The sequence below is a fragment of the Eulemur rufifrons genome, unplaced genomic scaffold (assembly GCF_041146395.1).
Source record: "Eulemur rufifrons isolate Redbay unplaced genomic scaffold, OSU_ERuf_1 scaffold_332, whole genome shotgun sequence".
Taxonomy (NCBI): Eukaryota; Metazoa; Chordata; class Mammalia; order Primates; family Lemuridae; genus Eulemur; species Eulemur rufifrons.
In genome coordinates, this window is record NW_027183114.1 from 47,613 (window position 1) to 59,641 (window position 12,029).

Sequence of the window (12,029 nt, forward strand, 5' to 3'; positions counted from 1 at the left end):
TCATTAGTTATGGTGACACATAGCCACAGGGGATATCAAAATGCTAGAGGAGGTAGACATAACAGCTCTAAGGAAGTCCAGGTTTCACATATCAAAAGTTAGACTGGGCCAGCACAGGGGCGGGGGGGCTCACGCCTATAATCCTAGCACTTCAGGAGGCCAAGGCAGGAAGGATCTCCTGAGGACAGGAGTTCTAGACCAGCCTCAGCAAGAACGAGACCCCATCTCTAAAAAAATAGAAAAATTAGCCGGGCATGGTGGGACTGTACCCGCCTGTAGTCCCAGCTACTTGGGAGGCTGAGGCAGGAGGATTGCTTGAGCACAGGAGTTTAAGATCGCAGTGAACTATGATGACAACACTGCACTCTAGCCCAGGAGACACAGCAAGACCCTGTCTCAAATAAAAAAAAAAAAAAAAAAAAAAAAAGTTCTTGCTTTGGGAGGTTTATATAAAGAGGAAAAAAAAAGAAACAAGAAAGTCAGACTTCACTTCTTTAGGAGTTTTCATTGGGCCCAGAGGCTGTTACTGGCCTTATTGTCTACTTTTTCAGTCTTTCAAGACACATGCTGGCTCACTCCCTTGACTAGATTTCCTACTCATTTATCAGCCACTACACACTGGACTTACTCAGTAGGAAGCTTCAAATTTATTTTTTTAGTAAGGAAAGAAAACTGGCTGGGTGTAAAGTTTCCTAGGAATGGGTCAAGACATGACCTTGGTTATCAGTAAATAGCACTATATACAAACTAAAAAGTGATTCATACTTCATCTTTTTACATTTGTGTCACACACACACACAAATATGTATGATACACATACAAATATTTTTTGAGAGGTCAGGCAAAAGGAACAAAGGATGGGAAACATGACAAAGAAAGTTACACAACAGAGAGCCCCACCCCATTCTCTAAAGGCAAAATATCCAGTTCCGGGATGGATAGTAACCAATAGAAGTGGTCCAAGGAAAGCACTAAGGAAGAAATATGTGGTCGAAAAGAAGACAGACTTTGTTTGGTATCTTTTTCAAGTAAAATTTACCACCAGGAGTACAAGTCCGTAGATTCTGTTTCAAGTCTCATGTTACTGTCACTGGAAAATATATGCAGCCTGGGCGCAGTAGCCCACCCCTGCAGTCCCAGCTACTCTAGAGGCTGAGGCAGGAGGATCGCTTGAGCCCAGGAGTTTGAGGTTGCTGTGAGCTAGGCTGACACCAAGGCACTCACTCTAGCCCGGGCAACAGTGAGACTCTGTCTCAGAAAACAAAACAAAACAAAACAAAAGCAAAACAAAACAAACAAAAAAAACCCCATTTCCATACTATATATGGTAGTAAGAGTAACTAGGTTCAGCCAGAGCACTAGAAAAGCCTAGAAGACAATCTTGACCCCTCTCCCTCCAATTCTGACCATCAGAGCAACTTGTTGCTTCTGCCTTTCAACCATTTCCACTGCCTTCGCCTGAGTTTAGTGAACACTAGTGGCCATAAGACTGTGTCCAGCCTGAAAAAAAAGTATCTTGTTGGGCTACACATTCTTTGATCCAAGGACAAAGGCATCCTCAGAGGCCAGAGATCCTGTGGGGGGGCAGAAAATGCCCCCCACCAGACACCTGCAGCCACCGTGGTGGAGCACCCACGCCCAGCCAGCGGCGGCCTCCTCCCCTGCTCAGGCCCTCCCATTCAGGGACAGAAACCTTGCCGCTCCCCACTCCAAACCCGGCCAGACGCCTTCATCCCCTTGCAGACTCCCCGCCACATGCCCAGTGGACTGTTTCACAGGTAACAACTGTGCACGGAATATGAGCACTACATACCCAGCCTCAGGTTTTTCAACTTTTGCTGCTCTGGGTTTCTTCTTGGAAGGCCCACGCTTTTTTCGTCCTTTAACGGCTGAAAGGATAGTAGTTAATTTGTACCCTGAACATTGGTACCATCAAGCAACTGACAGAACGGCAAGCCCAGGAGGATCTCCCACAGCCAAGCCCAGAGCAGTATGTCTGAACAAGTGTCTGAAGCCTGCATACTGCTGTGTTTGTCATGCTGAACCCTCTCACCTGTGAATCACAGAGCTGCCAGCAGCGTAAGCTGGGCAAGATTCCGTCACAGCCACCAAGGACCATGAAGGTGGGCAAGATTCTGTCACAGCCACCAAGCACCATGAAGGGACGGGAGTGTGCCGTTAGAGGCCAGGCAGTATGAGCAAGGGAAGCACATGCAGTTGAAGCATGGCACAGCTCACACGCTTGCTCTGAGCAGTGGCTCACAGCCGAGGCAGCACCTTCACCCTGGGTGCAAGCCAAATCTTTCTTCCTTCGTCTAGGACCCATCCTGCCAGTTGCGCTAGCCAGAGATTTGTTTATCAATAGTGTCATTCATTTATTTAAAAAAGTTATTAAAACTCTATTACATGCCAAGCACCGGGCTAGACCCTGAGGGAGATTAAAAGATGAGGAAGAGTTCTCCCATGAAGAGGTTCACAGTCTACGAGGGGGACGGATTCAGCAGCATAGTATAACTGGGACTAGTGCTTTAGTAGAGACAGGCTCTAGAACTTAGGGAACCCAGGGAGGGAGGAGCCACTCTGACCTATGGCTTCGGCTTCAGAAGGAAGTGACAATTGGACTGGGTCCTAAGAAAAATGGGATATCCTCAGGACAAAATGCACAGGCAGGAAACACTCCAGGCCTGTGGAACAGAGAACGCTAAGATACGGGAGCATGAGAAATACGTGGGCATTCCTCCCCCGTTCCCAGAACAATCCTTTTGCTGGGATGGCTGCCTCCAGTGGCCATTAGGAAGTTGCTGAAATAGCACAGGCTTTGGCAGGTGGGACAGGCAGACCCGACAAGACAGACAAACTTGGCAGGCTTAGGCACCTTTGGAGGGACAGGGATACTTGGCATGACTGACTTACCAGGCGGCACACAAATATTTTTGGGTTTTTGCTTCCTTTTCCTCGGTTGTTTCGCCACAGATGTAGGCTTTTTATCAGTTGGCATCTTTCTATCTGAAATCGCTAGGTTAGCCTCAGGATCATTTGGTGGCTGGCTGAGGTTTCCACCAAGATCCTGCTCACCAACATCATCGGATACATTGCGCTGGGACACAGTAGACTCATCCAGCTCTTTCTCATCTGAGATAGTTTGGCCCTGATCACATGAATCCCCTTCTTTTAGCACAGGATCCTTCAAATCATTGCTGTCAGCATCTTCCTCAATTATTAGAGGCTCTATGATGGTCAGCTCATCGTCAGTATCAAATAACTCCTCCACAGATTCTTCTGAAATGCAAGAGACACAGTCATATACATACCCCCTCTGCCCCCACCTCATATACCAAACTTCAGCAGATTATTGAGCTCAAATTAAATGAGCTGGGAACTGTGACAATTTGAATCACAGTTAAGAATTAGCTGTTTTGGATTGTTTTCTATCTATTTCTTTTTTATTTTAGGAACAGATAAAATAGCAATCAAAGTCCAGTGTCAATTTCCACATCATTCTCTAAGTAACACAATGTAGTTGGCTCAGGGGTTCCCAAATACGGGTCTGCAGACTTGTAGATTTTCACTGGTCCACAGCAAAATAAGAGAAAAAAGAATAGTAAAGTGGTGTTTTTGTCCCCATCAAGTTAAATTTCTGTAATTGGAAGAACTGTCCTGACTAAACTTTTGGTGCTCTTTACTCTATGAAATTATGGAGATAGTAGATGGTAGCTGGATTTTTTTATTTCCTTCATTAGACAGATTAAAAATTGGCAACTCTACGTTGGTCACCAAAATTTCATTGTTTTAAATTAGACCATAAGTGCAAAGCTCTCAGAACCACTGACATAAGAGTGAGGAATTAGGTCCTGACACCAGCACTCTCTGAGAGGCCTTGGGAACATGCAGAACATCACCGCCTGTCTGCACTAAGCATCTTGTCACCTGGAAACAAAGGCCAGCACGTCTGACACCACATGCTCTGTGGAGCCTGTTTGGAACTCAAGGTCTAGGTTTCTATGATTCTGGATGTAAAAAAATCTAAACCATGGCATGGGGAAGACATGAAGATATATTGATGGTACAAAACCTCTTTATCCTAAAACTGCAGCTTCTGAGTGTCTCATTTGATATTTAGCTATGAAAGAACTTGAAATATGAAATAAGGAAAGAGAAAAGGAGTAGGTGCTCTCATGGTAAAAAGTCCTCCCTTCCTAGAAAATTTAAAGATTGCCCACTTGCAGTGGAAATTTAAAATTTTTTAATAGTGCAGACACACTGATTACAATATATATATTTAAAAAATGACTGTGACAGTGAGAAAGGTTAGAAGTGAGGTTGGAGTATGTTTTAAAGCTCATCAGATCTTTCATTCTATAGAATTTCCTAAATTCATTACAATCATGAAAGAAATGCAATGTGGAAAACAGCAAAGAAACATACAAAACCAGTCCTATGAGAGCAGCCTCCACTGCTGGGATGGACACCCACAGGCAGAGCCCCGGGGCCAGCAAGGTAAGAGCAGCCTTAGTTGAAAGTTCACCCTCAAAAGAACGTCTCTTCTGGTTCAAGGAGTCAGAACCTGGCGGCCTTCGGTGGTGAACTGGTTTCTGTTCCTGTCACTCCTCCCCTGCCCTCCAGCTGCCTCCTTGAGGTTCCCTTCAGTATTGGAGCAGCTTGTCATGTCAGACCCCCTGTTCAGTACCCGGACCTCTGTCCCACTCAGGCACAGCCACCCAAGCTAGAGAGAGGGAGGGGGAAAGAAAATTGAGGGGACAGGGGGTGAAACAACACGACACTAGGGCTCCAAGCCACCTTTCCTTTCCCTGCTGAGATCCCAGGTTAGCTAGGAAACTGTGGCCAACGATAGCTCTTGGGTAGGGATCTAAGAAGTAGCCAGAGAAAGTACACAGTCATTTTTTATACACTGTCAGCACTGTGTCCCTACTTTTAAAAACTTTTTAAATTTCTTTAAGGACCTCCCATTTTCAGTTGAGTTCAGCTTAGCAAGCATTAATTAGGTGCCCAAGTATCACGCTCTACACCTGGTACTGACTGAACAAACATCAGTGAACTACTATCCCTAATGCTTAAGAAGCTTCTAGTCTTCCTGTGTCTCATGTCCACTGAGCAGCTAGGGTCTGAACTGCAAGTAAAGCTCCGAGCCTCACAAAAAAGCCTCTTTGAATCCACAGAGGCAAGGATCTTCTGTGAGAAACAGGCTCTAAGAAACACAGGAATCTCTAGAAAATATAAAGGACGTGGCCAACAGCAGACATCAACAGCTTGATGGAGAAAGCAGGGATTTCCCCTGACGTGTCACTGCCAGCTGGCCCACAACCACCGCCCACCCAAGTGTCCACCAAGCTGGAAGAACGAGTCCATGCCTCCTCCTCCTTTCCTCCTCCTCGTCATTCCCACACATAGAGAAGGAGGGGAAGAGTGGAAGAGGGAGCAGCAGAGCAGCCTGCATACTTCTCAGCCTCAGTTCTCGACTTTGTCCCCTCTGCTCCCCTGGTGTAGTCCTAGGCAAGCAAGAACTCTACTGAGGGGGCCGCCTCAGGTCTAAGGCAGAAAGAACAGTGGCGTCTGTGTTAGGAAATTGACCAAGAGGTACAGGGAACCCAGCCATATCCACAGCCAGCACATAGAAGGAAAGAAATGGTAGCGCTTGCTACTAAGTGATTCCGAATAGAAAGTCTGCTGACTCTTATCCTCACACTACTGTGTGTGATGAGGTTTCAGAGCTCAGCTGCTTCTCTGGGAGAGCAGTATACTTGCCATCACTGCTTATTTCAAATAGCCTGGATTTCTTTTCCTTTCGCAAGTATTCACCATCAGATTCCCAGTCAATCGTCTCCAAGCTGAGTGATGAGAGGGGGAAAAACAAAAGAGAAATGTCAGTGCGACAGTCTCCCTGTCACGGCATTTTCAATGAACACGATCACTTGTCAATTTTTTGTCTTTACCCCACAGTAATTCTGTTCCCCTTCTTTAGAGCTACTCAGTCTTGCCATTATTCCCGCTTTTCCATCTTTTCCATGTTTCTACCGCATCTTTCCATCTGTCTCACTTCTAAAAGAAGGTGTCTGTCACGCATTGAGAGTGAAATGGGCTCTGTCAGAGTGCTCACATTCAAATAGTTTGGGTGCGGGGCAGGGGAACTGAGAGGGAAATGTCTAGTTAGAAAATGTCATCACTTTTCTTTATCGAGTTTGAGATCCAGTTGTCTGGGAAGGGCAAAGGGCCACAGACGGAGAGAGGCAGCCTGAGAGCAAGGAGGTTTCTCCTCAGCGCCACTCTCTGCAACCCCAAACCGGCAGGCACCCTCTCTTCAATTGAAAGAGTGCTCTGGCAGGAGTCAAACTCAGTGGTGGCCCTGCACCACTGAGGGTGCCAGTGGTGTGCACCCCCTGGGGTCCTCATTCTCAGCTGGGGCTGGTATTTGGGTCAGAGACTCCAGCAGGATGAAATTTGCCACACTCCTGTATTTTCCAAATAGTGAAACATGGGCATGATATACTTTTCATGATGAGAGAAAAATAATATACTGTTACAGGACTTGGATGCACCTGTTACAGAGATAAATGTTAATCTATTTCCACCATGTTCACCACTTTTAAGCTGCCAAATTGATGGGCCTTTGCTATCCTGTTGACTATGCCATCCTCAAAACTCTCTCTTCTCTTGATTTCTGGAACACAGTTATCTTTTGGGCCTCATCTCACCTTTCCATCTCACTCCTTCTCACTCACTTGCCTCCCTCAAGTCAACCCCAGGGTTCATCCTCAGCCTCTCGATGGCAATCCAATCAATTCCTAAGGATTGGGTTGCCGAGCCCAATATGTCAGCCCAATCCATTATATCCAGCCTGACTTCTAACTTCTAGCTCCACAGTTACAACTTCTTCCCTGGACGTCCTGTGGGCTGGGCCAGTATTTAGTCAGCATGCACAGGCACAGCCTTACCAATTGTTTATTCATGGCATCTGTTCTGACCGGCAGGCATCCATCCTGACGAATCCCTGCCTGTGCTCTATTGGTCGTTAGATGTGTTCAATATCACCCTGTCTACAAGCCCCTCAGTTCCAACATGCCCCAAACAACTCGTCACTGTCCTCCCAAATCCACTCTTCCTATAGTATCCCTTATATAGAAGCCATTTGGGACTGGACCAAGACCTGTGGGCACTTCTTGCAGGCCCCTTAAAACAGATTTTCTTTAAATATTTGTTCAACATCTACCTAGTGGAGGCTGGAAGAAACTAATGTTTCTATTTGGTGATGCTCACGCTACCACATGCATTTGTCAAAATTAATCAAACTGTACACCTAAAAAGGGTGAATTTTATTGTATGTAAAGCAGACCTCAATAAACCTGAATTTAAAAGTATAATTAATAAAACTGATCATCTCCAATTAATGGCTTTATATTATACAATGCCTAACTTGGTTCTAGGATTTCAGCCGACTATAACTGCCAACCTCAAATGACTTTTCACACATTAGTATCAGTATTTTTACATGTTGCAAAAATGCACAACAGAGATAAATCAGAGCACTCTTTGGCTTGATCGGATGAGCAGGAATGACCAATTCACATTGCTGTAGTAATTCAAGGAGTCAACGTGCAAACCATACTTGTCTAGCACCATACTTCAGATATATTACAGTAATTTTTCAGCACCCCCTATAGTTTGGGACCTGGACAACACCCCTTTATCTAGCTCTGCTTAGAGCAGAGGATTCATTAATAGGAATAGCAATAGATAAGGCTGAAAGATAGGTTATGGCCAGACCACAGAGGGCTGTACATACTTGGCTAAACAGCTTGATTTTTAGAGGACAAGCTACTTCAATTGGGGATCAATACGATCAAAGCAGTGCCTTGGGAGATTCATGTGGAACTGGTATACAGACTGGATCAGAGGAGGAGAGGATCAAGGTCAGGAGCCCAGTTAAAAAGGAGTAACAACCGGTAAGGGCTTAGACGAGTGGAGACTGGAAGTAAGGCATGGTTCACAGACATTTTGAAGAAGAAACTGACCAATTTAGAGAATGCGCCAGAGACAAGGAACCTAATATTCTCAACCTGGTTGGAAGGTCAAACACCCATTATGATCCTGCTGAGCACCAGTGTTCACAGAGGAAATGGGATGTTTACTCTTAAATCTTCTTCATCAGAGCATCAGGCTTTTTTCCTTAAAAAAATGTCAAGTTTCGCTAATTCTCCTACTCACCCGATTGGTCTCTTCTGTGCTTCCGTTGTGGTCGCAACTAAACCAGAGAAAGAGAGAGGGCATTAGGAAGCATCTGAAGCACGGTAACATTTGCTTAGCCATGTGTTTAACTCCCTAAAACCAAAGTCCATAAATTGGAGCTGGTTAAAATTTACATCTCCCATGAAAGACAAAGAGGAAATAAAAGTAAGGAGACCCAGACCCAAAAACAGGAACAGGAAGTGAGTTGGAAAAGAAGCCCAGAGAAACTCCTCTGCTCCTGACAGTAGGGAAGTAAACTTCCTTTCCCCAGCCCAGAGAGAGTCCTAGAGGACATGAACCTAGGACCAGCTTAGGCTAAACGTCCCAAATGACATTTCAGTCATCTCTACAAAGACACTTCAAAATGTACATTACTGCTCTGAGCGGACTCTACTTACCGGGCCCACTGTCTTCATCAGGCTCATTGTCTTTATCGCTGGAATCAAGCGGGAGAATGAAACTGCAAAAATAAAAGATACTTTTTAAAAGGAAGGCTACCAACATCATAGGCAACCAAACATCACAAATCTCGAGTAAGTGAAGAGAACAACCAATCAGAGTTTCTGAAATACAAAAAGGTTTGCAGGGCTTTAAGCCTTTATCACAATAGTGGAGGTAAAAAAAAAAAAATTAGAAGCAACAAGCTGCTAAGTAGTCTTTACTGCTGAATCAAAGATAGGGGAAGAATGTTAGCTGAGTACCATTAGCTGTCAGTGAGAAGCATGTTTTCTGCCAAGTGATTTATTTCTATTTAAAGATATGAAAGTGAGTCCTGAGAAAGGGGCCATGGGATAAAGGGCTTGAGAATCAAGAGATTGCAGTTAAAAATCAAAAGGATTAAAATAAAATTTTCCTCTAAGTGTGACCAGATTTTTTTTAAAAGGGGGTAAAGGAGCAAGGAGGTCCCCTTTTAGGGCGTTACTGCTTGGAGAGCACCTACCGATGAGCTTCCTATCTAGGTAAATGGCCAAGGACTCAAGTCCACTTCTTGGGGAGCCAACAAAGGATGTCTGCAAAGATGCACCTGCTCTCTGCAGTGAGCCATGATGCCGGGGCCTCTTGCTTCTCTGCCTCATGAGATGCCTGTGGACCCAGCATGCGCTCTCCACTGCTCATGCAAGGCCACTTTGCCCGTGGCTGTTGCTTACCAGACGGCTGTGCATACTACCCGAGGGTAAGCCAAGCGCATTCCTGCTCAGGACCCTGCGGCTCCCCGGACAGCAGCCGACTGGATATCCCACTGTCAGCCGCTCATTACACAGGGCCAAACCCCAGCCCAGAGGAGCCACAGAGCCACGCTGCAGTAAGCATCACTTCACTGCTGGAGCTTGGCTACCTCAGAGGTAATCTTGTCATTAGTTATGGTGACACATAGCCACAGGGGATATCAAAATGCTAGAGGAGGTAGACATAACAGCTCTAAGGAAGTCCAGGTTTCACATATCAAAAGTTAGACTGGGCCAGCACAGGGGCGGGGGGGCTCACGCCTATAATCCTAGCACTTCAGGAGGCCAAGGCAGGAAGGATCTCCTGAGGACAGGAGTTCTAGACCAGCCTCAGCAAGAACGAGACCCCATCTCTAAAAAAATAGAAAAATTAGCCGGGCATGGTGGGACTGTACCCGCCTGTAGTCCCAGCTACTTGGGAGGCTGAGGCAGGAGGATTGCTTGAGCACAGGAGTTTAAGATCGCAGTGAACTATGATGACAACACTGCACTCTAGCCCAGGAGACACAGCAAGACCCTGTCTCAAATAAAAAAAAAAAAAAAAAAAAAAAAGTTCTTGCTTTGGGAGGTTTATATAAAGAGGAAAAAAAAAGAAACAAGAAAGTCAGACTTCACTTCTTTAGGAGTTTTCATTGGGCCCAGAGGCTGTTACTGGCCTTATTGTCTACTTTTTCAGTCTTTCAAGACACATGCTGGCTCACTCCCTTGACTAGATTTCCTACTCATTTATCAGCCACTACACACTGGACTTACTCAGTAGGAAGCTTCAAATTTATTTTTTTAGTAAGGAAAGAAAACTGGCTGGGTGTAAAGTTTCCTAGGAATGGGTCAAGACATGACCTTGGTTATCAGTAAATAGCACTATATACAAACTAAAAAGTGATTCATACTTCATCTTTTTACATTTGTGTCACACACACACACAAATATGTATGATACACATACAAATATTTTTTGAGAGGTCAGGCAAAAGGAACAAAGGATGGGAAACATGACAAAGAAAGTTACACAACAGAGAGCCCCACCCCATTCTCTAAAGGCAAAATATCCAGTTCCGGGATGGATAGTAACCAATAGAAGTGGTCCAAGGAAAGCACTAAGGAAGAAATATGTGGTCGAAAAGAAGACAGACTTTGTTTGGTATCTTTTTCAAGTAAAATTTACCACCAGGAGTACAAGTCCGTAGATTCTGTTTCAAGTCTCATGTTACTGTCACTGGAAAATATATGCAGCCTGGGCGCAGTAGCCCACCCCTGCAGTCCCAGCTACTCTAGAGGCTGAGGCAGGAGGATCGCTTGAGCCCAGGAGTTTGAGGTTGCTGTGAGCTAGGCTGACACCAAGGCACTCACTCTAGCCCGGGCAACAGTGAGACTCTGTCTCAGAAAACAAAACAAAACAAAACAAAAGCAAAACAAAACAAACAAAAAAAACCCCATTTCCATACTATATATGGTAGTAAGAGTAACTAGGTTCAGCCAGAGCACTAGAAAAGCCTAGAAGACAATCTTGACCCCTCTCCCTCCAATTCTGACCATCAGAGCAACTTGTTGCTTCTGCCTTTCAACCATTTCCACTGCCTTCGCCTTAGATTAGTGAACACTAGTGGCCATAAGACTGTGTCCAGCCTGAAAAAAAAGTATCTTGTTGGGCTACACATTCTTTGATCTAAGGACAAAGGCATCCTCAGAGGCCAGAGATCCTGTGGGGGGGCAGAAAATGCCCCCCACCAGGCACCTGCAGCCACCGGGTGGAGCACCCACGCCCAGCCAGCGGCGGCCTCCTCCCCTGCTCAGGCCCTCCCATTCAGGGACAGAAACCTTGCCGCTCCCCACTCCAAACCCGGCCAGACGCCTTCATCCCCTTGCAGACTCCCCGCCACATGCCCAGTGGACTGTTTCACAGGTAACAACTGTGCACGGAATATGAGCACTACATACCCAGCCTCAGGTTTTTCAACTTTTGCTGCTCTGGGTTTCTTCTTGGAAGGCCCACGCTTTTTTCGTCCTTTAACGGCTGAAAGGATAGTAGTTAATTTGTACCCTGAACATTGGTACCATCAAGCAACTGACAGAACGGCAAGCCCAGGAGGATCTCCCACAGCCAAGCCCAGAGCAGTATGTCTGAACAAGTGTCTGAAGCCTGCATACTGCTGTGTTTGTCATGCTGAACCCTCTCACCTGTGAATCACAGAGCTGCCAGCAGCGTAAGCTGGGCAAGATTCTGTCACAGCCACCAAGGACCATGAAGGTGGGCAAGATTCTGTCACAGCCACCAAGCACCATGAAGGGACGGGAGTGTGCCGTTAGAGGCCAGGCAGTATGAGCAAGGGAAGCACATGCAGTTGAAGCATGGCACAGCTCACACGCTTGCTCTGAGCAGTGGCTCACAGCCGAGGCAGCACCTTCACCCTGGGTGCAAGCCAAATCTTTCTTCCTTCGTCTAGGACCCATCCTGCCACTTGTGCTAGCCAGAGATTTGTTTATCAATAGTGTCATTCATTTATTTAAAAAAGTTATTAGGCCAGGCACGGTGGCTCACGCCTGTAATCCTAGCACTCTGGGA